Here is a 25,814-nt window from a genome sequence, read left to right as displayed (position 1 = left end):
GGCATCAACAACAGTTTTTCGTTCTTCGAGTTTTGGGTGGGTCTTGGTCAAAGGAAACACTGTTAGCCTGTATGATCAGAGAATGTAAGAAACAGTGTTCTCTGCAATCTCTGGTGTGGAGTCTGAAAAATCGCTGCGAAAATTGGCCTTCACAGAAGAACTCTCAACACACGTGAGTTTGTTTACAATTTTACGCTGGCATGAGAGACTGAGAGGAGAGAGAAATGGGGGGGGGGGGGGGGGGGCGGGGCGGGGCGGAGAGAGAGTGGAGCAGCAGGTGTAAATGCAGTAAGCATCGAGTACACTCAGCAGGTAGCTTCCACGCCCACGCATTTTATAAGCTCTTTCCCGTGCGTGACATCATTGACAGCATCGGTGCCATACAACCCCTTTGGGTGCTAGCCCACACCTCTGAGTTCACAAACTTCTTTTATCACCGCTAGCGCGAAATTCCCCGACGACATGGCAATTGCTGTCGATACTGCTTGAAAAGTTTAAAGTCTCTGAAGGCTTTGGCCGTTGGGTTAGGAATTAATTCGCAGTCCTGCGCTGCCGGGAATCATGATCATGGTCGAAATGGTGCGATGAAGCACGTGGTCACGTGAGTTGCAGGGGGCGGGAATTAAGTTAGCCGTGACAGCAGGATGCCATTCGTGGTGTGGAGCAGTGGTTTGCATTACTTACGGCCAATCCATGAACTCGCTTGGAAGTTCGTCCTTTACACACACATCAAATCAAATCAAATCAAATTTTATTTTACGAGGGTTGTGGCAAAAGCAATATAAACGAGCTTCTTTTCAACCAGCCCTCGCCCAGAGAGGGACTATTCTAATCTAGGCTATACATACATTCTTGCGTTATGAAACACTGATGCTTTATGGACAGATATGATCAATATGAAAATAATCAGAACGAAGTCTTCCATCACTGTGACTTTTCGTAATTTGACATTAAATGTAATGAGAGGTGTTTTTTGAAAGTATTGAGACTTGTTGGGACTCGAACTGATTCCGGGAGAGAATTCCACAAAACGCTGCCAGAATAAGCTAAACTTGATTTAAAGAGATCTATCCGCGGAATGGGGACGTTGAATTTTCGTCCACACACACACACACACACGGAGAAGCCTTAGCTTCGTCCATTTGCAAGTCTGTGGAGGTTTGTAAATAAACATGCTCAAGACAATCGCTTGGATGTACTTCCAGTCAGTGAATTAAGATTCTCATCCCATCAACTCCTTTGATGGCCACGTTGGCAGCAATCCTTCAACTTTCACTTTATTTTCTTCTACACAACTGACAATTTACCTGATAGATGATGCCGGATTGAGAGAAGGAGGGAGATAGAAAGAGAAAGGGAAGAAAGGGATCGAAGAAGGGACGGAGAGAGAACCACAGAGAAATAATGAACTAAACTTAACAAAAATATTATTGCACTAACTTTCATACCCCAACTAAAACATTCAATCCAGTGTCATTTCATTCAAACTTTCTATGCCATTAAAGGTTCTCAACTTGCCTATCTGGTACTCTTTTCCGACCAAAGGCAAACATTTCTTTCACAGGGAACACGTGACCACCACTCAAACAGTCTTTCCTCAACATCGACATGGCAAAAAAGGGGGTGCGCTTATTGAGCGGCGGTCACGTGACCCCCGCCGGTAAAAGAAACCTTTGATCCAAAAAGTGTGCCAGCTACAGAGCCAAGTTGGAATGGAAAGTCTGAATGAAATAGCACGGGAATGAATGCTCTAGTTGGGGTGCGAAAATGGGTGCAATGTGTGTGTGTGTGTGTGCTAAGTTTACATGAATGCAAACAAATAAAACAACACTGAAGGATGTAAGGTTTTTCTTGGCTACATCATTATATCTGAACCAGTTTCATGTGTGGTTCTAGTCACCATACGATATGATCCACGTGATCCTAATGTGTCATATATATTTATCTTTCTTCTTTATTTTGCTGGTATGTTTTACACTCTTAATTTTTTTTCATCACTTTTCCAAATCACACTTGGAAGAACCGGCTTCGTTTCCTTGAACCTTGATATACTTGTTCTTTAAAGTCAGTCTCCGTCAAAAAGACAGCGGCAGTGTACCATCACTCCAGATATGTCAATTCATACAAGTTCAAAAAGGCTACTGGAAAAATTCCTTCCAGCGACCAAAGATGTTCTACTGCTACGCTAAGATATAATCATCAGTTCCACTCTCTGGCACCGTGCAGGTGGCTGAGGCCGCAAAACGGGAGAAGGAAAGTTGCGGCAACAACACGGGATGTTTGAGGAAGTTGGCAGGAGAGCACACACTCGCACACATGTGCATTCAGTGATGCTCAGCTGCGCTGTGTGTTTGCATCACATCTTTGGCTGCCCGATCCATGATCTCTCTTTCTCTCCCTCTCCCATCTCTCCCACTCTTGTCTCCCTGAACTCGGGAACAGACACTACAAAACAGTTATCCACTGTTCTTCCCAGAGGGAGTTTTGAACTGATCGGAAACATAGCAGCTGGGGTCACGGCGCCTTACATGAGAAAAATAAGTCTACGAGATTCAGTTGCTGGCTCGCTGCTACCATCATCGGATCCCGAACACGAAATCAGAACAACGTGGTGGTGGGAACGGGAGACAGAGTTTATCAGAGGTGGTGGGCGTGTGTGTCAGTCGGTGTGAGAGTGTGTTTACAGCTTGCTGTGCAGTCGGCTTCAGCGCGTCGTTGTTGACACGTGCTGTGTGTGTTTTGAGCCAAGCTGTCAGGATCTGCATTCGGTTCGGAGCCTGAGTCGTCAGACTGGGGTTTGCCGGTAAGTGTGATTTTGTTGTTGTTGTCGTTCTCTATGTTTAAAATGATGGTGCTTCATCAAAGACCGTATAACTAACGCAGTTTTAGACCATTAGCACGATACATGACAGCGATCGTTGGTTCGGTTTATATTTATCTTATCGGATTTGCAGTAAACTGTAAAGGTGATTTTTGTTGTCCTTCAACTCCCTGTCTGTGTTGACTTAACTAAAGATAGTGCCTAAATTCATTCATGCATTTATGTTTCAGTGTGTAGATCTATATGCTGCGTGGGAATCAGAGAGAAACTATGTGTGTATAGCAGCCACATAACGTTCCCATTCCTAATTAGTTGAACAGCTAAAGTTGTGATTTATTTCGATGTGCAAGAAGTCACAACATCAAAAACGGCTAGACACATTTCTCTCTCTCTCTCTCTCTCTCTCTCTCTCTCTCTCTCTCTCTCTCTCTCTCTCTCTCTCTCTCTCTCTCTCTCTCTCTCTCTCTCTCTCTCTCTCTCTCTTTCTTTCTCTCTTTCTTTCTCTCTCTCTTTCTCTCTCTCTATCTCTCTCTCCCTCTCTCCCTCTCTCTCTTCTCTCTATCTATCTTCTCTCTCTTCTCTCTCTCTCTCTCTCTCTCTCTCTCTCTCTCTCTCTCTCTCTCTCTCTCACACAGAAGAGATAAAGGTGTTATAATGCATAAAATGATGTCAGGATATGCACCGGAGACATTACGTGATAATTTTATTTTGAACTATAACAGACTAAAAATCATAACACCGACTCCACGTATTGACCTTTTCAAATCAAGCCTTCTTTATTCAGGTGCGGTCCTATGGAACTCACTGCCTATTTTTTCTTAAGCATAAAACAAACACAGACAGCTTTAAAAAAAATTATATGTCGCACATAATGCAACTAAACATGTGCTGAATGGTTCATCAATTCATTTAAAATGTATGTGCATGTTAAACAAAATTATAATAATATGCAGATCTAAATTAAGTTATGTTAAAAATTGACACTTTTTATCATTGGAAATTGTACTTAAAATGCAGTATGACAATTTATTTTTACATTTGTAGCTGTACAGTTATAATGTATTAAGTTTGATGTGATAGTTCTTTGATTATATTGTTTTCTGTTCTTGTTGACCCTATATTAGGGCGAGGGCTGGATGTAAAAAAGCAATATTCTCAGTTGCTTCTCTCTCCGTCTCTCTCTCCTCTGTCTCTCTGTCTCTCTCTGTTTCTGTCTCTCTCTCTCTCTCCTCTCTCTCTCTCTCTCTCTCTCTCTCTCTCTCTCTCTCTCAATTTTGTTCTGAGACAATACACGCAGGATCCTTCTCAGATCATGAGTAATACTATTATTCCTCTTCAATGTTCCTAATGCAAGGCCTTCCCAAGTTTCCCGCAGCGGAACCGAATGCTTTTGGGTCGTCTTTTGGGTGGAAGCGAACTTATACATTTTACAGACTGTAACTGTAATGTTATGCTGAATGTAGCTGACTTCTTGCACTGAAGAAAGCACACACACATTGACAGGGAACTGAAAACCGTATTGCCTGTAACTTCGCACTGGAATCGATGACGAAGAGAGATAGGAAAAACTCATCTCTCGGCAACGATGTTTATGATGAAAGACGGGTTTTCTTTTCTGTGCGGTAGGGATATACATGTTCCTTTATACCACAGATGTATCCAGTCTGTAACATGACTGTGAAGAGAGCATCCTACACTAGGAAACACTCGGAAAAATCAGTGGTGCAGATGGCAATAAGCTTTGTGATCAGTTGGTATAAGGGACAGTACGAAACTTGATGCAGAAAAAAGGCCACGCGCGGAGATGGGAAAGCATTTGAATCAGGGAACAAATTAATCAGGGTGTTTTTGTTGTTGTTAAAATTTTTCGTACAAAATTAATGTGAATTCTTTCAGAACCCCCCCCCCCCCCCACCCCAAACTACACACACACACCTGAAGTCGTAAGCACAGCAATTTGGAATGCGCGCACGCGTGTGTGTGTGTGTGTGTGTGTGTGTGTGTGTGTGTGTTTGTTGGGATAACGTTCTGTCTGTCCGTCTGTGTGAGTGGACACAATAGTTCAGAAAGGAGAGCTATGAGTATGACCTCAGCGTATCGTTACCTGTTATACACTGACTTCAGTGAAAACTTCTTGTTGAAACGTCCAGGCCACAATTTGTTTCGTGTCGGGTCAGCTTGTCAATCAGAGGCCGGCACGTACAGAATGTTTACAGCGAGGCCGGTCAGAACAAGGGGGGAGTGTAGTGTAGTGTTGTTGACCGCTGGTCATCCACCTGGTCACTCCATTGTTGACTAACACACAGCTGACCCAGTGTTGAGGGCCCGAGAAAAATCGAGGAAGAAGAAGAAAAGGGGAGGGCCAGAGAGAGAGAGAGAGAGAGAGAGATTGGTTGGGTGGTTGGTTGGTTGGTTATTGAGTCACTTGAGAAAAAGTGACTCTATGTAATCGGTCAGTGTTAGTCTGTCCGGCCGGCCGGCCGGCCGTCCGGCCGGCCGTCCGTAGACACCACCTTAACGTTGGACTTTTCTCGGAAACTATCAAAGCGATCGGGCTCATATTTTGTTTAGTCGTGACCTCCAATGACCTCTACACTTTAACGATGGTTTCGTTGACCTTTGACCTTTTTCAAGGTCACAGGTCAGCGTCAAAGAAAAAATTAGACATTTTATATCTTTGACAAAGTTCATCGGATGTGATTGAAACTTTGTAGGATTATTCTTTACATCAAAGTATTTACATCTGTAGCCTTTTACGAACGTTATCAGAAAAACAAGGGAGATAACTAGCCTTTTCTGTTCGGCAACACACAACTTAACGTTGGGCTTTTCTCGGAAACTATAAAAGTGACCGGGCTCAAATTTTATGTGAACGTGACTCATTGTGTTGTGAATAGCAATTTCTTCCTGTCCATCTGATGCCTCATATAATATTCAGAACTGCGAAAGTGACTCGATCGAGCGTTTGCTCTTCTTGTTTTGTATCGTCTCAGTGTTCAGCTGATATTGCTATTCTATACCGATGCAAGTTTGTTTCCTTGCTCAGTTCACATGGCAAGCTCCATACAATCAGTACATACATACAAAACAAGTTCATGTACAACGTTTTACTGCTCCTGAAAAGGAAGGTATATAGATTATAATTATCGTAATTGGCAATCGAGAGAACATAACAACTTTAACACCCCTTTAGTTATCCTTTACTCCATATACCCTGAGAACTGTTAGAAACAGTTTCATTTTGGTCAGTTTCTCCATGTTTACCGAATATAAATCCTCTTGTCGAGTTTACAAACACACAAAAGCCGAACACAATCTTTGAGACTCTGAACGGTGAAAACCAAAACAGTTTCACGTTCTTCAGTGTCTCAGTGTTTACCGAATACTGGTCAATTCCTTCTGGTCAAACAAACAAACAGACAAACTCAAGGCATGGAGACTAACTGAAAGGTGGAACAGTTTCATGTTCTTGAGTAACTGTTTACAAAATACTCCTTGCCAAGTTAACAAGCACAGTCCTAACACACGGAGACTGAACAGTGACAACCCCAAATAGGCTAAATGTAGTTTCATGTTGGTGAGTGTCTGTTTACCGAATACCAAACGAGAAACAGCCGGATCAAAGTCAATCGTTAACGCGGAGGAGAAGGGAGTTCCAAACTAACAGTCATTGACTGAGATGCAGTCCTATTGTTTTAGGTCATTTTTGTTTAAATTTCATATTCATTTCAACGCTGAAAAAGAGATGTCTTTTAAAATAAACAAATATTTCGATATTTCAAGAATTTGGCGGTAGTCTGACGTGAAAATGTGTGATGTAAAATGTGAAAAATTAAAGCTTGAAAACAATATTCTGATATAGCTTTGGGGTTTAATTTAATTTCTTTTTTTCTGTGGAGTCGAACTTGACTTGTGGAACTTCCTGAGACGATCAAGTCCATAAAGAAGACTGTTTCTGACTCCCCCTGGAAAGAAAGAAAAGATTGAGAAGCAGACACCCAAAGCACGCGAACAACGTTCCTTGAGGTCATCCTGTTGTTTTCGATCAGACAGCGTCTTCGGCATTTTGCGCCAGTTCCTGACAATGCGCGTGCAGGCACGTCTGGCATCTGTCACAGGATGCCTCCCCGTGTCAGCGTGTGCCGTTCTGCAAAGCGCTTTGACCTGTGCATGCGTGCTGACATCTTTTTCTGGTACTTCTTTTGTAGGTTAGAGGCAAAGGTATTCTACTGCTACGCGAAGATCTTTGCCAGAGATGTTTCTCTTCTGTAGAGGCTTTGGTTGACACGTTGCGAAAATTGACCGATGCGCAAGAAGTCACCACCTCTCTCTCTCTCTCTCTCTCTCTCTCTCACGGCCAGCGGATTTTGCGACAAACTACGACCGCGGATTTTTAGACATGGGAATTCCAAAAAAGTAAAAACTCTGAAAATAGGCCGAGGTCCAGGGACCGCCCAGGCCCCGGCGGGGTACAGGGGCAGAGCCCAATTGGCGGGACCACGCATGAAAACGAATTTTAGCATTTTAGACCAATATTTTGATAGTTCTCGTGTAAGCAAATAATGGATAGAGAGACAATAGTATACATATAATTTAATTTACCTTTTTTTTGCCGCGGACAATTTTTTATTTTCGCTGAAACGTAATTTTCTTTTCGCGGAAATCCGCGATTTCGCGGACAATTCCCATGCCTGTGCAACAGTGCATGCAACATTCCATCTTTGATCTGCGACACTGACACACACCTTGCGTCATCCTTGATCTGAGACATCGCATACTATAACATCGGTGCATACACCATATTGTTTTCTGACCTAAAAGTCTAAAGACACGTGCATGCTGTCGTGATGTGTCAGAAGAAACTGATACCATGATACCAAAGATACTGTAGCTAAGTGCTGATCCCGAGTGGCGATGCATCTGTTCATAGATGTTCTTCTGTCGAGTCTGTGGCCTTTTCTTTAGTGTATGCTTAGACATACTCGCATCAGTTCTTGTATGTATCATGCTGCGTCATACGAAAAGTGATACTAGGCTAAGCATCTGTTCTAACTGCGATCTCTGTAGAGTCTTCAGATCGGTGTCAGTGGGGTTTGGCTTCAGTACAGTATAGTCCCCGGCACACTCGTATATCAAGCTGTCAGATACAAGAGATATCAGCTAAGCATCTGTTCGAACATTGTTCTCTGCAGAATCTCAGTTCAGATCAGTGTGAGTTTTGTTTCAGTGGACTATAGTCCTCAACACAATTAAATCAATCAGATATATAAGGGCTATCAGCTGAGCATTTGTTCGAACATTGTTCTCTGTAGAGTCTTCAGATCAGCATGCCTGTACGCTTCAGGCGCGTATCCCTATCAAACGCGCATTAGTTCATTTACCAAGCTGTTTCCTATCACAAGGATCTATTGGAAGCAGCTGAAGCACCTCTTCTTTTGCCATCCGTGGGACTTTTCAGACACTTATGTACACTACATTGGGGTGTGCACGTTAAAGATCCCACGATTGACAAAAGGGTCTTTCCTGGCAAAATTGTATAGGCATTGATAAAAATGTCCACCAAAATACCCGTGTGACTTGGAATAATAGGCCGTGAAAAGTAGGATATGCGCCGAAATGGCTGCGATCTGCTGGTCGATGTGAATGCGTGATGTATTGTGTAAAAAATTACATCTCACACGGCATAAATAGATCCCTGCGCCTTGAGTCCGAGTCTGGAGATACGCGCGCGATATAAGACTTCATATAAAATTATTTGCTTCAGATCAGTGTGATTTTCGTTTCGATCCTCCTTAGAAAAACTTTCATCAGTTCATATGTCAGGCTGTGTTCTATCAGAAGCAAGTGATAGCAGATGCAGCACCTGTGCTTTGTTGTTGGACTGCATGCTGAGAGCCTGTAGAATTTGTAGGTCAGCGCTGCTTGTTCACGTGCACTACACCCAGTTTGTGACAGCTGTATGAAAGCTAGATTCGGTTGGTGTCTTGCTGTGTCAGTAGGGAACTGACACTTTGCACCTGTTCTGCATTGGTCTGCTGGTGATTCTGAGCCTGTGGTAGGTCAGGGAAGGTTTAGTGCTTCGCGTAATACTTGCTGTCTGTATTCATGTATTATTTGCGGCCTGTTTTACTGTTTGCTGCAGGTCAGCATGTGTCGTTTAAAACTTGCTGTAGGTCCCTCATAGTAATACTTTCTTTCTTTCTTTCTTTATTTGGTGTTTAACGTCGTTTTCAACCATTCAAGGTTATATCGCGACGGGATAGTAATACTGCCAGTCAGTTTGTCATAGTTTCTGTATTGAATAAAACTAATGTTTGGATTATTTCTTTGTTTTTACGCCTATCTGCTCGGCCTTTTCCCCTTAATATTGACATAATATATTGTTTTCAATTTTTTCTTCAAGGGTATATATCCATATAGGTAATGCATTACTTTTTTTTTATTTTTTATTTTTTTATTTTGACCTCAGTTGCATGCAAGGCTGCTTCAACCCATCTTTTTTGCCTCTTTCGTCTTTTTTTTAAAACAAAATTTTCCTTTCTTCATTGGGTTTTTTTTTTCAATTAAATTTTAATTTTGTTTTCTTTTACATTACAGGTTACATTTCCATTAAATTACCTTTTAATTCAACAACAATCTAACTAAGGACAATGGGGATAAACCTTTCGTAGCGCAAGTTCTTGTTGAAATACAATTTCCAATGGAATATGCGATTTAGTTTTCTTAACTTTGCTAATGCACATTTTTGCTATCAATAAAACATGGTTAATTAACGCTGATTCCTGACATTTTTCGATTCCGAATAATACATCTGTAATAGACAATAAGAAAGCCCGACCTGTCAGACTGTTCAACATTTTTTCAATATAAGTCCAAAACCTTCTAATTCGGGGACACTCATAGAAAAAGTGTTCCATGACATCCAAAATATGTGGGCACTCGTTACAGTTTTTTGTTTGACTTACTTTCATTTTATGTAATAAAATATTGGTGGGATATAAATTGTGACAAATTTTCCATTGCAACACACGCAGGCGCACTTCTTTTGTCACCTGTCGTGGCAACAACCACGTCTGTTCGACAAAAACAAAATCTAGTTTTCTTTTCCAAAAATCGATTGCATGAGATTTTTCAATGCTATAATTCCGTTTTTTCTTTAAATATAACTTAATTAACTTGGGTTTGCTTTTAAACACATTCAATTCATCATCAATCATATCTACATTAACTATATGTGCTGGGTTGTCTACAATCCAATCTTTCCATTGTTTTGGAATTGCATTCATCACAGCGTTGTATTCAAAAAAGGTTATTGCAGGGTTTTGCTGCACAGTGATCTGTACATCTTCACATAACAGAAACTGATTTCTTTCAACATTCAACAAATCATTTATAACATTAAAACCTTTCTGGCGCCATTTTACAAAATCCAACACTTTACCTTTAAACTGAATCAGTCTATTATTAAATAACAGTTGATTACCAACATCATTTCTGTCAACTTCCTCTAAACCTACTTTATTCTTATTATCAAGATATGTCAGAAATACCTCTTTCCAAAAACCATTTTGAACTTTTTCAATTCCTTGTAATTCCTTTTGTGTGCAATTAATTTTTGCCAAATGATTAAAATCTGTTAATTGTTGAATGTGCCATTTTGGGATTGCACTCCAATTTTCTCGACCTGCTTCATGCAACCATCCAATCCAATTTAAATAAAACACTTTCCTTACATCAAACATATTGATCATTTTCAATCCACCATGCTCATATTCAGACTCCATAATTTTCCTTTTTATCTTTTCAAAAGCTTTTTTATTACTATATTGTTTTTGCCATACAAATTTGTATAGTTTCGTGTTTAGCTGTGTGAGAACTTGCTTTGGAAGACCAACAGACTGCATAATATACACAAATGGGGAAGTCATAAACGTTTTAATAACTGTTATTTTTCCCTGTATACTGAGATCTCTTTTACTCCACTGTTTAATCATGGCATCAAGACTCTCCATTTTGAATTTCCCGTTTTCCTCGATGTCTTTTGCCATTTCACAACTACTAAATGTAATCCCTAAAATTTTAATCTCCTTAACAACGTGGAAAGGCAGATTAGGTTCCGTTGGTTCTCTCCCCATTCTCAAAGCTTTCGTTTTATCTAAGTTTAATTGTAGCCCTGAGACTTTGCTAAATTGGTTCAATATGTTCATTGCCATGTTAGCATCATCTCGGTTTTTTAAAAACAGGGTTGTATCATCTGCCATTTGTTTTATTTTATTTTATTGTTCGGTGTAATTATTCCAACTATAGGGCTGTTTCTTATCTTAATCGCCAACAATTCTACCGCCAAGACGAAAGCCAACGGCGAAAACGGGCAACCTTGTCGAATTCCACTAAATACGTTAAAACTCTCCGATAACCAACCTCCATGATTTATACAGGTACTACAACAGCTTGTAGTACCTTTTATCAAAATCTCCACCCACTTTTTAAAACTAGGTAATGCATTACTTTGTAATATTGTATGATTAGTGTTGTTATCTATAACCTCTGGTTTGTGTCTGTTTGCGATAGTTTGTTTTTACATTTAGTCAAGTTTTGACTAAATGTTTTAACATAGAGGGGGGAATCGAGACGAGGGTCGTGGTGTATGTGTGTGTGTCTGTCTGTCTGTCTGTGTGTGTGTGTAGAGCGATTCAGACTAAACTACTGGACCGATCTTTATGAAATTTGACATGAGAGTTCCTGGGTATGATATCCTCAGAAGTTTTTTTCATTTTTTTGATAAATGTCTTTGATGACGTCATATCAGGAAAAAGCATATGAAAAGTCAATCAAGTGAACTCAGATTAAGGAGGCACGACAAATCGAACACTGATCTGAACGTATCGCAAGCACCAACATAAGTGTCCATAGTTTGTTGTAGCATCGTATTGTGATCATTAACGGTACATTACTGTTAATAATAATAATAATAATAATAATAATAATAATAATAATAATACGAGAATTTATAAGGCGCACATATCTCACCACAAGGCGACTCCAGGCGCACTGTTATGCTATGCTTATATAATAAACATATTTGAAATAAAAAAAATAAGCGATGATCCTCCACATTGCCTCCCGAAAAAAATGAACTGAACAGTTTAAAAGCACCTGTAGCTCGTAAATCTGGGTGCAATCTTCGGGTGCCTGTGGCATGCATGGTTTGCGATAGAACATGCGCCGGAGGGATGTCGTTTCCGGTTCTACTCGGTTCAGTTCATTTCATTGACAAGGTGATGGTTTTTCCACTCCACAAAACACTCCGCTGGCTTCAGTTCCGCTTTGCATACATGTGTGATGGTGCACGTGGCAACTCGGTTAAGGATGTAATATTGCACTGTCAGGTTGTAGGTTCAGAACATCCCAGTGCGTCTTTGTACTGTTGTAGTTAGGTGAGCACGTTTGCACACTGAAAGACAAACTAACTGTCGCACGCACGCATGCAAGCAAGAACAAACAAGTCGCGTAAGGCGAAAATACAATATTTAGTCAAGTAGCTGTCGAACTCACAGAATGAAACTGAACGCAATGCCATTTTACTCGTAGCATCGTCAGGCCACCGCTCATGGCAAAGGCAGTGAAATTGACAAGAAGAGCGGGGTAGTAGTTGCGCTAAGAAGGATAGCACGCTTTTCTGTACCTCTCTTTGTTTTAACTTTCTGAGCGTGTTTTTAATCCAAACATATCATATCTATATGTTTTTGGAATCAGGAACCGACAAGGAATAAGATGAAAGTGTTTTTAAATTGATTTGGACAATTTAATTTTGATAATAATTTTTATATATTTAATTTTCAGAGCTTGTTTTTAATCCGAATATAACATATTTATATGTTTTTGGAATCAGCAAATGATGGAGAATAAGATAAACGTAAATTTGGATCGTTTTATAAATTTTTATTTTTTTTTTACAATTTTCAGATTTTTAATTAATTTTTAAGCCACCAAGCTGAAATGCAATACCGAACCCCGGGCTTTGTCGAAGATTACTTGACCAAAATTTGAACCAATTTGGTTGAAAAATGAGGGCGTGACAGTGCCGCCTCAACTTTCACGAAAAGCCGGATATGACGTCATCAAAGACATTTATCAAAAAAATGAAAAAAAACGTTCGGGGATTTCATACCCAGGAACTCTCATGTCAAATTTCATAAAGATCGGTCCAGTAGTTTAGTCTGAATCGCTCTACACACACACACACACACACGCACGCACGCACATACACCACGACCCTCGTTTCGATTCCCCCTCGATGTTAAAATATTTAGTCAAAACTTGACTAAATATAAAAATACTAATTGTAGTGCTAGTGCTAGGGGAAACACTCGATACAATGTTCAGTAGCCTATCAATACTCACTACAACATTATTAAATGCAGGGTTAAAGGTCAAAACGCCCTAAAACTCAAAGAAACTTGTTTATGCGTTTGCCCATAACTACCTGCTGCGTATGGTACCGAAGATGGCGAGAAAAGGGTGTCTGCTTCCCACCTTAAAATTGCCTTCTCGGCCTTTTACTGTTTTGTATCCTACCACTTCTAATATTTCTAATATACGAAAGTCATTCTTTAATTCTCAAAGGGCTACTTTTCCCTGGGAATGTGATACGAAAAGTATTCTTATGGTCGTATTTATGATAGCATACCTGCTTCCATGCGGCCTCCCCCCCCCCTTTTCTTTTTAAAAGAAACGTTGTCTTCCAAACACTTACAATATAACCAATTTAGGCAGACCATCCTAGAACATTTGCTCGATTTACCTTATCTGGACGAAGATTTGTAAATTCACTGCGTTTAAAATACTAACAAATTATGTTGGTTTGCGGGTTTTTTGCGAATAGTTGTACAACCAAAGCAGATACAGAGCCAAGAATCAGTGTATCCAGACACAGTTGTATAAATATATATGTATCCCTAAAAAGAAAAAAAGCACGTTTGAGTACCCCTGCGCTTTTCTTTTTTGTGTGTCTTTTTCTTCGGCATACTAACCGTTTCATCCGTCACAGAAATGCAAAGGTTTGCAGTGCACAAAGAAACTACAGCATCCGCCCGTGTTTGTCTTGATCATGCTGTGGGCCTGGCGGTGATGTTTATATTATGCTTCTAGTATTTCCATTCTGTAGCCTTGCAGACGAGGAGTAGCTGCCCACGGTGGCAAAATCTGGAACTTTTTAAACCACACCTCTTTTTTATCGTCAGAAAAGTCTCTCCCACGCATGTGTGTCAGTTCTTCTGCAGTAGTTCTACTCACCTGGGTAAATACTAGAGGCAAGATGGCACACGTCTTGGTGTACTGTCATCCCAAAGTGTCTGCTAAGCGATGTTTGCTTTTAGTGGTTGGTAAGACGTACACAATGTCATTGACCTTTGGACAAAAACCGGCCTTGTTTTCCTGCCTGAAAGTGGCGCCATACAGTCTGTGCAAGAGACAGGTCTCGGGGCGAAATCTTCAGGGTGGATGTCATCTCATGTTTCTTGCCCCATTCTGACACGACTCGGCTGGACAGCAAAGAAGATGATAAAAAAAAAGCTCAGTCGATTATCACCGTCTTTGTATGGACAGGAAGAAAACTGAATGTGTGCCACTTGAATATACCTTATTGGTATTTCAAGCTCTCGTAAATTTCAAATCATAGCAAAGTATGTTGGTCGGCTATCTCGCGAGGGCTGCTTAGGTCGAAGATCGTAGTTCTCGCAACTTTCAAAGCATAATAAAGAGCATGTCTCGCGGATCTCGCGAGACCTGCTCAGATGCCGAAAAAGTCTATTCAACCAAGAATTGCAGAAAACAGAGTACACAGTATCTGATTCGGTAAGCATCACTCGGAGGGTGTTTTTTTTTTTAAGTTATGAGGGTTGAAACTGTCCGGTGTAACACAAGAAAATTACTCCCACGAGATTTTTACTCCGAAGTAAACATTTCGTACGAAAAAGTTACTCCCTTTACGAAAAAAGCACTCCCCCATTGCACGAGAAAATTACTCCCCAAGACAGGTGAGTTCCGAGTAAACATTTCGTACAAAAATGTTACTCCCCTGAAGAATAAATAACGAATAAATTACTTCACCCCAACACGAGCAATTTAACTTCCCATGCCAGGTGTACGAAATGTTTACTCCCTTGTCCCCTGTTTGTCTTGGTGGTGGAAGGGGTGGAAGGAGGGTAGCGCGACATTCGTGTGCGCGAGATCACTTATTGGCATTATCCCTTCGCCCGCATCCCATTTTTGCGCACGAGATTTTTACTGGAAGTAAAAAAAATGGGGAGTAAAAATTTCGTGGAGGGAGTAATTTTTTCGTGCCTTGGGGAGTTCTTTTCTCGTACGAAAAGTGTACTCGGAGTAAGAATTTCGTACGAAATATTTACTCCGGAGTAAATTTTTCGTGGAGTAAAAATTTCGTGTTACACCGGGAGTCATTGTCTATTTGTCCGTTGACAGACTCCTGACCGAAGGTTTTTTGATTCTCCACTGATTCCATTTCCCGCAGTTTCCCGTCACTGCGGGAATGTGAGATGCGCATGCGTAACGAACAGCCATTACCCGTATGTACGCGATAGCCTTCGTACCAGAAAAGTTTTGCTCTGCAAAATCTGAATCATCCGACACTTTTGGATTGTTAAATAAATATTTTATAGTGTGTTTTTAAGGGAGAGATTATGTGCAGGGTTTATTAATACAGAACCATTTGATCATTACAGTCGGTGTTGTTCTCCGGCCTCGGTCTTCTGTCCCTGGCTCATACTTTTGACCTGACCCTTTGTTCTGACACCCGGCTGGTCGACCGTCCGATAGTTTTGACAATGACATGATGTAGGAGGTCTTCTAAATGAACTTTTTGTATCCAGGACATTTGGACATATTGTCCGCTGAGTTTGGTAACAACGCTGTCATTATGGAGTGAACATTATTGAAGTACATGTCAATGATCTGTACAACGATACTGTATCTGTGAAGAAAAATAGAGTTTCTAACGACTCCGCTTTGAAACTGATGTTGCAAGTACAATAGAGTTAAAGTGGAAGGTAGGAAGAGGGTGGAGGAGGGTGGTTTGGGACTGTGGGGTTCCATTTGATACGTAATATTCGACAAATTGTAAATTAATAGAACTATGTCCGTTTTTATTTACATCAGGCGCTCTGGGTCGATATACAGGGTGTCTAAAACAAAAAACACAACCCAATTTTCTTTCAATACTACAGACAAGTCAGTAACTTTATTGACATTGTTTTTGCGTGATATTGTAGTCAGTTTTGTCCCCAGTTCACAGGTTTCATTTGAGATCGTCTGTTTCTTCACACCACGTGATCAATGTAGCCACCCCGTTTTCCAATGACAGACTGCATCCTCATTGCCATATTGTTACATCGGGGAATGTTTCCTGTGGGATGTTCTGGATTTATCTGAGAATGTGGTGGGGCTCAATCCTGTTGGAACCACTGTGTTGTCATTCAGATTTCATTGTCCCTTCTCTTAGTTTTTCCATTTCTTGGTACTGATGTTTCAATGTCTTTTGGGGTACTTTTTTTTAGACACCCACCCTGAATGTCTCCTGGCGTGCCCGTGGATGTGCTTGTGCTTTCAGCCTTGTGCTTCTTTTGCAACGACTTTTTTTTTTACTGAAGTGCGTAGGGTTGAGGATATTGGTCGGGAGAAGGGCCAGACTTTGACTGTTTGAAAAAAAAGAAGTTATAACCATAAATATATACTGTATATGAAATGGCGCAATTTACTGTTTAATTTCACTGTGCAGCGTTGCTTACCTGTCAGTGGCGTTATACGGCAGTTATCCACTGACCAAGATGCCCCATTTGTCTTGTGGCGGATAGTTTGGACAAAGTACTCCCATCCACGGCACGCATCCTCCTCTCACCTGTCTGTTCCGGTGCTCGCTGAGCGTAGGTAGGTACTTATGATTTATTACCTCACGGTACATAATTATATATACCCTTGAAGGCGTTCTCTCCAGTATGTTGGGAAGAGCAGCCTGTGGCCGATGATAGAAAGGTAGGAAATGCCACGAATGTTTGTAATAGAAATCAACTGTGTTTGTTTGCTTGTTTGTTTGTTCTTATAAGGACTAAAATTAGACCAGAAAATATTAAATGATTGCATACACTTATATACACTCACTTACTTTGTTGATAATCGAATGTTTAGTATCATCTTTCTTTTTCTGTGAAGAGACATACCCACCTCTAACATAATTCAAACTGCTGTGTGTCTACACGAATTGAGAAGTTGAAGAGGCTGAAGACAAAATGATGCTATTGTAACTTACCTTATATTTTGTTTTGCCGGGGTGGGGCTTGCGGGGGGGGGGGGGGGGGGACGGATATCTTGTGGGGTTAAACATTGTTTTTTCTTTTATTAACTTCGGAAGATGCATACGAGGGGCTAGGAAATAGTCGAAATTATTCTGTTGGTCGCGAACAAATTGTTTTGGAACCTACAAAACCCGTGCACTGTGGCCGACCTCATTATAGTGACCCCCTGATGGTGCTTTTCACGCCGTGCTCACTGCTAAAGTGCTACTTAGTGGTGGCCGCACTGCTGGTTCGGTACCGCTCAACATCTACAGAAATCTGCACCTTGGAAGTAGAACTTGCGGTAATTGGCTTCATTACTAACAGAGCAGTGTAGCAACGCAAGGAGTCAGATGCTTGCTTAATAGGTTGTGAGCATCTGGGCATACACTTTGGATTCTTGATGGTATTGTTCGATGTTGGTAGCGTCTTTTTACTACGTTTACCTTCTGTCTGTTGGTCTGGGTCTCTCGGCTTTGGAATGAATGACTGATGAGACTGGTGTAGGTATACACACCAGAGATGTTGCCGCTATAATATATTAAGTCTACATTTCAGGGCAACTGAATGGCCTAAAGGAATAAACTCTTGCCTTGCCCTACTCCTCCCACCCCCTCTCTCTCTCTCTCCTCTCTCTCTCTCTCTCTCTCTCTCTCTCTCTCTCTCTCTCTCTCTCTCTCTCTCTCTCTCTCTCTCTCTCTCTCTCTTTTTCTCTCTCTCTCTTCCTCGTTCCATAACACATTCCACGTGAATTGCCCTCTTCCAAACTGTGGCGGGAGTTTCCACTGCAATTATTCGCCTTTTTCAAAGGCTGGGGGAAAATGATCATCATTTATTAGGTATTCAAATGTTGTCGCGAGTGTCTGCTTTGAGAATGTCAGGATCATGCAGCAAACTCTTTCATTCGCTCTTCCAATAATCCAACAGACCTGCTACATTTCGCTGATCTGAAAAAGTAGTACTACTGAGATTTTATTCGTTCTGTTGAATTTAGCGGTAAACGTGGTTGCCCCCTAAACACTTTACCCCACGAATGACAAGAAGCCGCACTGAACATGACGAAGGAGTACTTGATGTATTCCGTACTCTTAGGGCAGAAAGGTTGCGGTACGATGTTCTAAGGCTCGTTCTCTCTTCAAGACAGTGCTACGTACTTACATCGTCTTGTGGTAGCGAGTCTCGAAACTATACCGAAGTACGTACGTACCCCTCTCACAATAACCCTCTCTCCGGAAGTGAGCTGCCTAAGACAGTCCTTGCGGGAGGTTGCGGTAAAATGTCAGAGATGAACGGTTCACGTGTTGCTACTGCAGTGTTTCACATGGTAACATGAAGTTGTGCGCCTTCGGATCTTGGTTCCATGAAGAAAATTGATGTAACTGTTGCAGAAGATTTTTATATTTTAAAGTGAAGGGTCAAAAACACACACACGCTCACGCACACACACTGACACACACACACACACACACAAACACACACACACACTGGCACACACACACACGGGACACACACACACACACACACACACACACACACTGGCACACACACACACACACACACACACACACGAACACACACACACACTGGCACACACACACACACGAACACACACACACACACACACAAACACACACACACTGGCACACACACACACACACACACACACACACACACACACACACTAACACACTGCAAGTGCAAATAACCCATGTAAAGTGTGGATGAAGCTGTGGCGGTTTACATGATTGTGTTTGGGTTCGCATCGTGAAAAGGTCCGCAGTTGAAACAGCCTACAGACAGTAAAACTCACACAGAATCCCCCCCCCCCCCCCCTTTCACCCTTCCCTCCCCCATCCCCCAAAGTAATACTGCATCGAGAAGATGAATGACAGCATGGAATATTTTGAAGGGATTATTAGCTTGCTTTGACACGAGCCGATGAAGAGGGCTTGACATTTTAATGCCTCACGAAGAGCCCTTCCGTTCTGACGGGCAAATTAGTTCCATTTCAGAAAGTAACCTCTGTCGCATGTTTTGCTGGCGCGGTTTTTGTGGGAATGCTTCTGTGCGTGGTTTGTAATAATGTGTATGATGAGGGCGATCAGGAAAGGGGGATTTGTATGGTGAAGGAAATGGGGGGGGGGGGGGGGGGGGGGGGGGGGGGCGAGGGGGCGGGGTAAACGATTATGAACGAGAAACTGAACTGTCAGATGTTAAACGGAATTGTCTGCCGGGAATTAAGAATAAACATCATGTGCTTATGTTAATATCCTGTCATTTTACATTTACCTTAACGTTTTAGTAAAGGCAGTTTCAGTACACCGTAGAACTGTTTGGTTGAATTCAGATGATAAGAACCATGATTTGGGTTATGTGTATTTATATTGAGTGCGTGTGTGCGTGCGTGCGTGCGTGCGTATACAGACATACACACATACATACATACATACATACATACATACATACATACATACATACATACATACATACATACATACATACATACATACATACATACATACATACATACATACATACATACATACATACATACATACATACATACATACATACATACCATTCTGATAATCATCGCTCCACGGCTATCGCCAGTTGTCTCTCTGACCAGACGCTAAAGTCCTACGCGAATCTATCAAAACAAGAATACAGAGTTATCTCCCATATTTTGTTCGCGAGCAGTGTTCGCGAGACGAAAATGATCTCCGTTCTGTTCTTCACAGTTATGATAAGACATCGTTCTAAGGTCAAAACAAGTCGACATTTTGGGACTGCTGCCAGAAGGAGACCGTAATATATGGTTGCATCACTGTCAACTGGTTACAGAAAGAATCGTCTGCTCCAGCGAGCGCCGAAACCAAACGGTTGATTATCACGTGACACTTTTACCATATTTAGAGTTGTTTGCACAGTAAATACAGCCGCGAAAAATAGCTCGCTTGAAACTGTCTTACATATCATTCCTTTGTAATTTAAAAATTACACACCATGAACAATCATTATCGACGATCGCGAATCTGCTTACATCCATAACACATTACGAAAAGATCTAAATATGTAAAAAAAAAAAAAATCGATTTCCTCGCCAGACAAGAAAAACCAAGGCATCCTGTCAGGGATAGCATGACACCCGAAGGGAAGTAACTCATTTTTGACCTGAGTTCAGGATGACATACATACATACATACATACAGGGGGGAGGGGGAGGGGGCACACCATCGAAACTTTCAGGAACACGGAAGTCATGGCCTACTTTTGACAGTAGCGTCAACTTACTTGTACTTGCCACTTGGAACTGTCCAGAATGCTCAGGCAATTAGTCACTGGGCAAATAGGTTAAGTGACACTTGGCGTGTCCTCCAATTGTTGGTGTCTCTTAATAGGTCATGCATCATTATAGTGAGGGAAAGTAAACTTTAAGGGGCTTATTGTCCGTCAGGTCTTAATTGCCTATATTGGACATGAATTGGTTTATACGATTCGAGTTTTACGCCCTCACGGCTTTTTGATGTTTGCGTGTCTAGGTGGTATCAGCCATCTGTACTTATGGTAGAATGACCAAGATCATTGTGGTGACACGGGGGTGGGAGATGGATACCGTCTCTGGGTCTGCACATAAAGTTGACCCGTGTCCGTCCCGGCCCGGATTCGAACCAGCGACCTCTCGATCACAAGTCCAGTGCTCTACCACCTGAGCTACCCGGGCCCCCTATACGTGAGGGAATGGACACAGACGGATTTTATTTTTGTCTAGTGCGTTGCAAGCTAAACTGTCCGAGGAACTTGAATGCTAGCAAATGCGGCTCTGTTGTTTGGTGGTTTTGTACTTGAAGTAATTAATTAAGATTTTATGTATTTAATATTGTGCGTTGCATCGGCAAATGCGTCTCTATTGTTTGGTGGTTTGTACTTGGATTAAGTAATGACAGGTTATGTATTTTAGTATCGTGATGCATATGTTAGTATAATCGGATTATCGCGGGCCCCATATGATGAATAAAATCGTGGATATCTTGCAGAAATTATTTCTGCGTTCCCGTTTGTTTGGAAACCATGGTATTAGATAGGATTGTGTGGTGGGTTTTTTTTTCCTGTCAGAGAAATGTATACGTTGTTTCCATGTTAAAAGCATCAGTTTCTTACTTTTTTCTTTCAGATTTCAATTCACATTTTAATCGGCAAATAACCCAAAATGCGAACAACGCTCGGTCTGACATAAAGTCAAAAAGGGATTCGTAAATTTCGCTCCCACTTGTAACAGTAAAACTTGACACATACATCACCCCACTTCCATCACGTTCGTCACCACCTAGACACCACCTAGATTCCAAACGCCGGTAACAGATCGCAGCGATAAAGCGTTGCTGTTCCTGGGAACTGTTTTTGCTGTCTAAACATTTTATGCCTTGTCCCAAGTTCCATCAAGATGTCTTATCAGAAGCAACACACCCACACACGCACGCATGCATGCACGCACGCACGCACGCACGCACACACACACACACACACACACACACATACACACACCCCCCCACACACCCCCCCACACACACACACACAGTTGATGGCCGCGGTTATGATAGCTACACTGGAACAATTTCACAAACATTTTCTATTGTCATATCTTTGTTGTACTGTCAGTTCTAAAAGATGGTTGAGCGAACGCAGAAGAAGAAGAAGAAGAAGAAAAGATGGTTCCGGCGTTTTTCCTTCTGACATCTCTTGATTCTATAATAACCGCTTTTACCCCGCCATTCATTTGATGCATAAATAAATCCCTGCGCCTTGAATATGTGCGCGATATAAATTGCATAAAATAACAATAAAAAATAAAAAAATAAATAAATCCCTGCGCTTAGAACTGTACCCACGGAATACGCGCGATATAAGCCTCATATTGATATTGATTGATTCTTCTGGCGTCACTCACACAGCAGATTATTGTGATACAGCAGTGCACTGGAACAGTCTTGCAATGTTCCATTATTTCTTCAGGTCTCTCCTTATCAGTGATCTCTCGCACAGGCGTTCACCGGGGATGACTTCTGCTAGACAACCCGCTGCATCAACGTGACAGCAGGTACGGGGATGGCACGTCTGGACAGTGTTTTCTGAGCAGAGAGAGGGCATTTTTGGGACCATGTTGCCCTGGTTGAGATGATGAATCGCTCTGCCGTGAGAGAGAGAGAGAGAGAGAGAGAGAGAGAGAGAGAGAGAGAGAGAGAGAGAGAGAGAGAGAGAGAGCGAGCTGAGGATGATACTTCCATGAAAAACCGGCAAATTCATTTCAGTGCTGCACGTGCGCCCATCTTATCCATTAAGTTTCTAGGCGTTGCGGTCTGAAATCCAACTGTGTATAATTATTTTGGATTTTGTTATTTGAATATATTTGACCTTTTCATTATTTTAATAATGATATATTTTCTGCATTTAAATGCAAAGCTGGCTCCCTCTTTCGTCTATCTCAGTAAAATGAAGTAACTGTGTGGTTTGGACAGCACAAGACCACACCCAGTAGATACTACATACACTGCATCCTGACATCGAGGCATCAAGTACAATCCTTCGTAGAGTGGTCGCGCTGACTTTGCATATTCTAAAGGACGTGTCTGCAGCCTTTGGAACACTTGTTCTGACAAGACGTCATTGCTGACAGTCCAACACATCCAGCCAGTGTGCCACGTGAGGAAAAGTCAGTGAGTTCATTGGCGTTGAGCTGTTACGGTTTATCCGCGTCGTGCGTTCTAGGCTGTCGAATATGGTTTGATTAACATCAGAGATTGTCGTAGGCGTAGCTGGATTTACACCAGTTATCGCGTGCATCATGCTCCCCCGGAATTGGCCCGTGTATGGCTGCCTGAATGGCGGGGTAAAAGCGGTCATTCACGTAAAAATCCACTCGTGCAAAATCATGAGTGAACGTGGGAGTTTCAGCCCATCAACAAAGAAGAAGAAGACGTGCATCGCGGTTGATGAACAAATGTATTCGTGAATTCAGGAAGACTGAACGAGCACCGAGCAGTCGGTGTAAACAACAGAACGATGCTGACACAGTGGGCAACACTCCAGTGACACTGATAACGAACACACCCAGCTTGTCACACGCTATATATTTCGCTTCCATTCCGGCAGGGCAGTGCAGAGCGCATTCTAACCCCGGACATTCTTTCTATGTCTGAGTGTGATTCTCACGCAATTTGCACCAAAGATTGTTCTCTCTCTCTGTACTATACTCGTTCGCATCACAGACATAGAAGACTTACTTACCTGTGATTGGCAGGCAGATGGGAACGAGAGCAAAGATAAGAGTTCTGCATCTGATTTTATTCTCAGTCTACTAGCAAGGCGTGGAGGTATGCCTGTCAGACGAAGAAGACCTGTCACCGTGACGACTCCTGCACGGCTGGGGGCTGCCATAGACTATGTTGTCTACATAACAGTCTCCGGGGCTGCGGAGCGAGAAATGGACAAGAGACATGGAGAGATAGGCAGTACTGCATGGTTCAGTTTGTTCCCCTCTGTGGTTGCACGAGATGATCGTCGTGCCAAAGATATTGCAGCAATTCTAGCTCGTGCCGAGCGTTCTGGAGATGTCGGTCGGCTTGTACTAGATGAAGCTTTCCGCATGCCTCCCATGTTCTCTCCACAGAAATGTGTCTGTCTGACCCACTTTTGAAGGAAGCGTAAGGCTACATCAAAGACACGTTTCTTGAAGCTGGGAAATATCTGTAGCAAGAGGAAGCGTAGAATTGTTTTCAGTAATGAGTGTCCCTTGAGCTCTGTCGATTTATCATTTGTTGTTGTGGTTCTTTTGTTATTTTCATCTTGTTTTATTGCCGTTTTTGTGCCTCATGTGGTTAAATTGACCATCCAGGGCTGAATTTAGGTGACCTGCTAAACGTTATAGTGGTCAGGCGGGGACGCTTTTTATTCACCTTAAAAGTAAGCAACAAAAACAAAAACTTTTGAATTGAAAATACCAAGGTTACTTCTAAGGAATGACAATTTTATATCATGTTACAATGTAAAAGAACAGAAAAGCCAACTTTGTTGGTGGATAGGTGCACTGCACTGAATGGCAAGGCACCAACCACCCTTTTAGTGGACTTGCTGTCTTGGAAACTGCATGTCGCTCTGCTCATAAAACAGAAAAAATTCCGCTGAACCCTAGCAGAAGTGCGACAACAATTAATTTGTTGCTATATATATCCCAAGCGTTTTCTGTGCACTCAGGTTTCCTGTCATTCTGTTGCCCTCGACCTCTTGCTATACATGTGTCGTCAAAGGCGAAGGCGATGATTGTTACAGTATAACGGGACTCTGCTGTGTATCTTGATGCAATTTTTCACTTGGGACCGGGCAGGGCATATCCATCCCTTTTTTAGTTTGATAATTTTTTTTGGGTAAAAACTCGAAGTGGGACTGTTGGTTGTCTTTGAAGCTAATTTGATCATTTTTGCTTGATGTGTCTCAGGATGTACTGCAACTCTGGTGTATCTTACGGGGACATTACTTCTAGAATAAGTTTGGGTGAGTTCTTGACCTCCTGTGTTTTTACACCCCCGGTATAGGGGTGTGTATAGGTTTCGGCCGATGTGTTTGTTTGTGTGTTTGTTTGTGTGTTTGTGTGTTTGTGTTCGCATATAGATCTCAAGAATGAACGGACCGATCGTCACCAAACTTGGTGAACAGGTTCTATACATTCCTGAGACGGTCCTTACAAAAATTGGGACCAGTCAAACACACGGTTAGGGAGTTATTGGTGAATTAAGATTCTACAAGGACTTATAGAGAAACATATTCATGGTCAAAGGGAAATAACCTTCTCAGTTGGTGGCAGTGAGAATGGGTGCAGTGAGAATGGTTATTTCCCTTTGACCAACGGGGGTGTTTTTCCTACCTCGAAGGAATTTCTTGTTTTCATTGAAAAGAAAGCTACTGTTGAAGCGATGTTGTGGAAAAGGCGTGCCCTGGTACTGGTGGTCCACAAGAATCGACTAGGTTACGAAATGCAGTGTCTTGAATCTCTGTCTATCCTTTGTGGATACGAGCCCAAGGAAAGTTCTCCCCAGTGTGGAAGACACTGAATGTAATCTTTGGAGAAGTTACGTTTCGGCATTTTTGGCGGCTGCTTTCTACAGTTGACAGAAAGGCCCGTTCTATTTATGTATCGCTATGCTGCTGTCCCTGTTAGGGGAAATGTGTCAAGAGCATCTCTTTACATTAAGACTGGAAGGAAATACACGAAACCAGTAGAGACAGCAAGGTTTACAAAGGTAATTATTGTTTTTCTTGTTTGTGAGATTCCTTGGTTAATATCGGAACTCGAATATAGATACATAATAGAACACCGCGACGAAGGCCACGAGACCCAATTATTGGTCGACACGAGAAGGCTTGTTTGGTTATTTGTTTCCTTATTTGTTTGTATGTATAGATATATTTATGAAAATTTAGGTCGAGGGGAATACACTGTCGGTAGAGAATGCTCTTTTCAGCATGGTTTTTATATTTAGTCAAGTTTTGACTAAATATTTTAACATCGAGGGGGAATCGAAACGAGGGTCGTGGTGTATGTGCGTGTGTGCGTGTGTGTGTGTGTGTGTGTGTGTGTAGAGCGATTCAGA

At 41.8% G+C, this 25,814-nt stretch overlaps 1 protein-coding gene across 1 annotated transcript in view; it reads left to right on the top strand.

Moving 5' to 3' along the window:
• Positions 1-2,258: 2,258 nt before the first annotated feature.
• Positions 2,259-25,814, top strand: part of LOC138958533 (chondroitin sulfate N-acetylgalactosaminyltransferase 1-like) — an 81,713-nt gene continuing 58,157 nt past the window's right edge. The window contains exons 1-2 of the mRNA XM_070329729.1: positions 2,259-2,803; positions 16,617-16,765. The gene's annotated coding sequence lies outside the window, so the exon portion shown is untranslated. The remainder of the gene's footprint in view (positions 2,804-16,616; positions 16,766-25,814) is intronic.

The sequence above is a fragment of the Littorina saxatilis genome, linkage group LG2, assembly GCF_037325665.1.
Source record: "Littorina saxatilis isolate snail1 linkage group LG2, US_GU_Lsax_2.0, whole genome shotgun sequence".
Classification (NCBI taxonomy): Eukaryota; Metazoa; Mollusca; class Gastropoda; order Littorinimorpha; family Littorinidae; genus Littorina; species Littorina saxatilis.
Note: the sequence above shows the minus strand (reverse complement) of the source record. Positions and strands in the feature narration are given on the sequence as shown.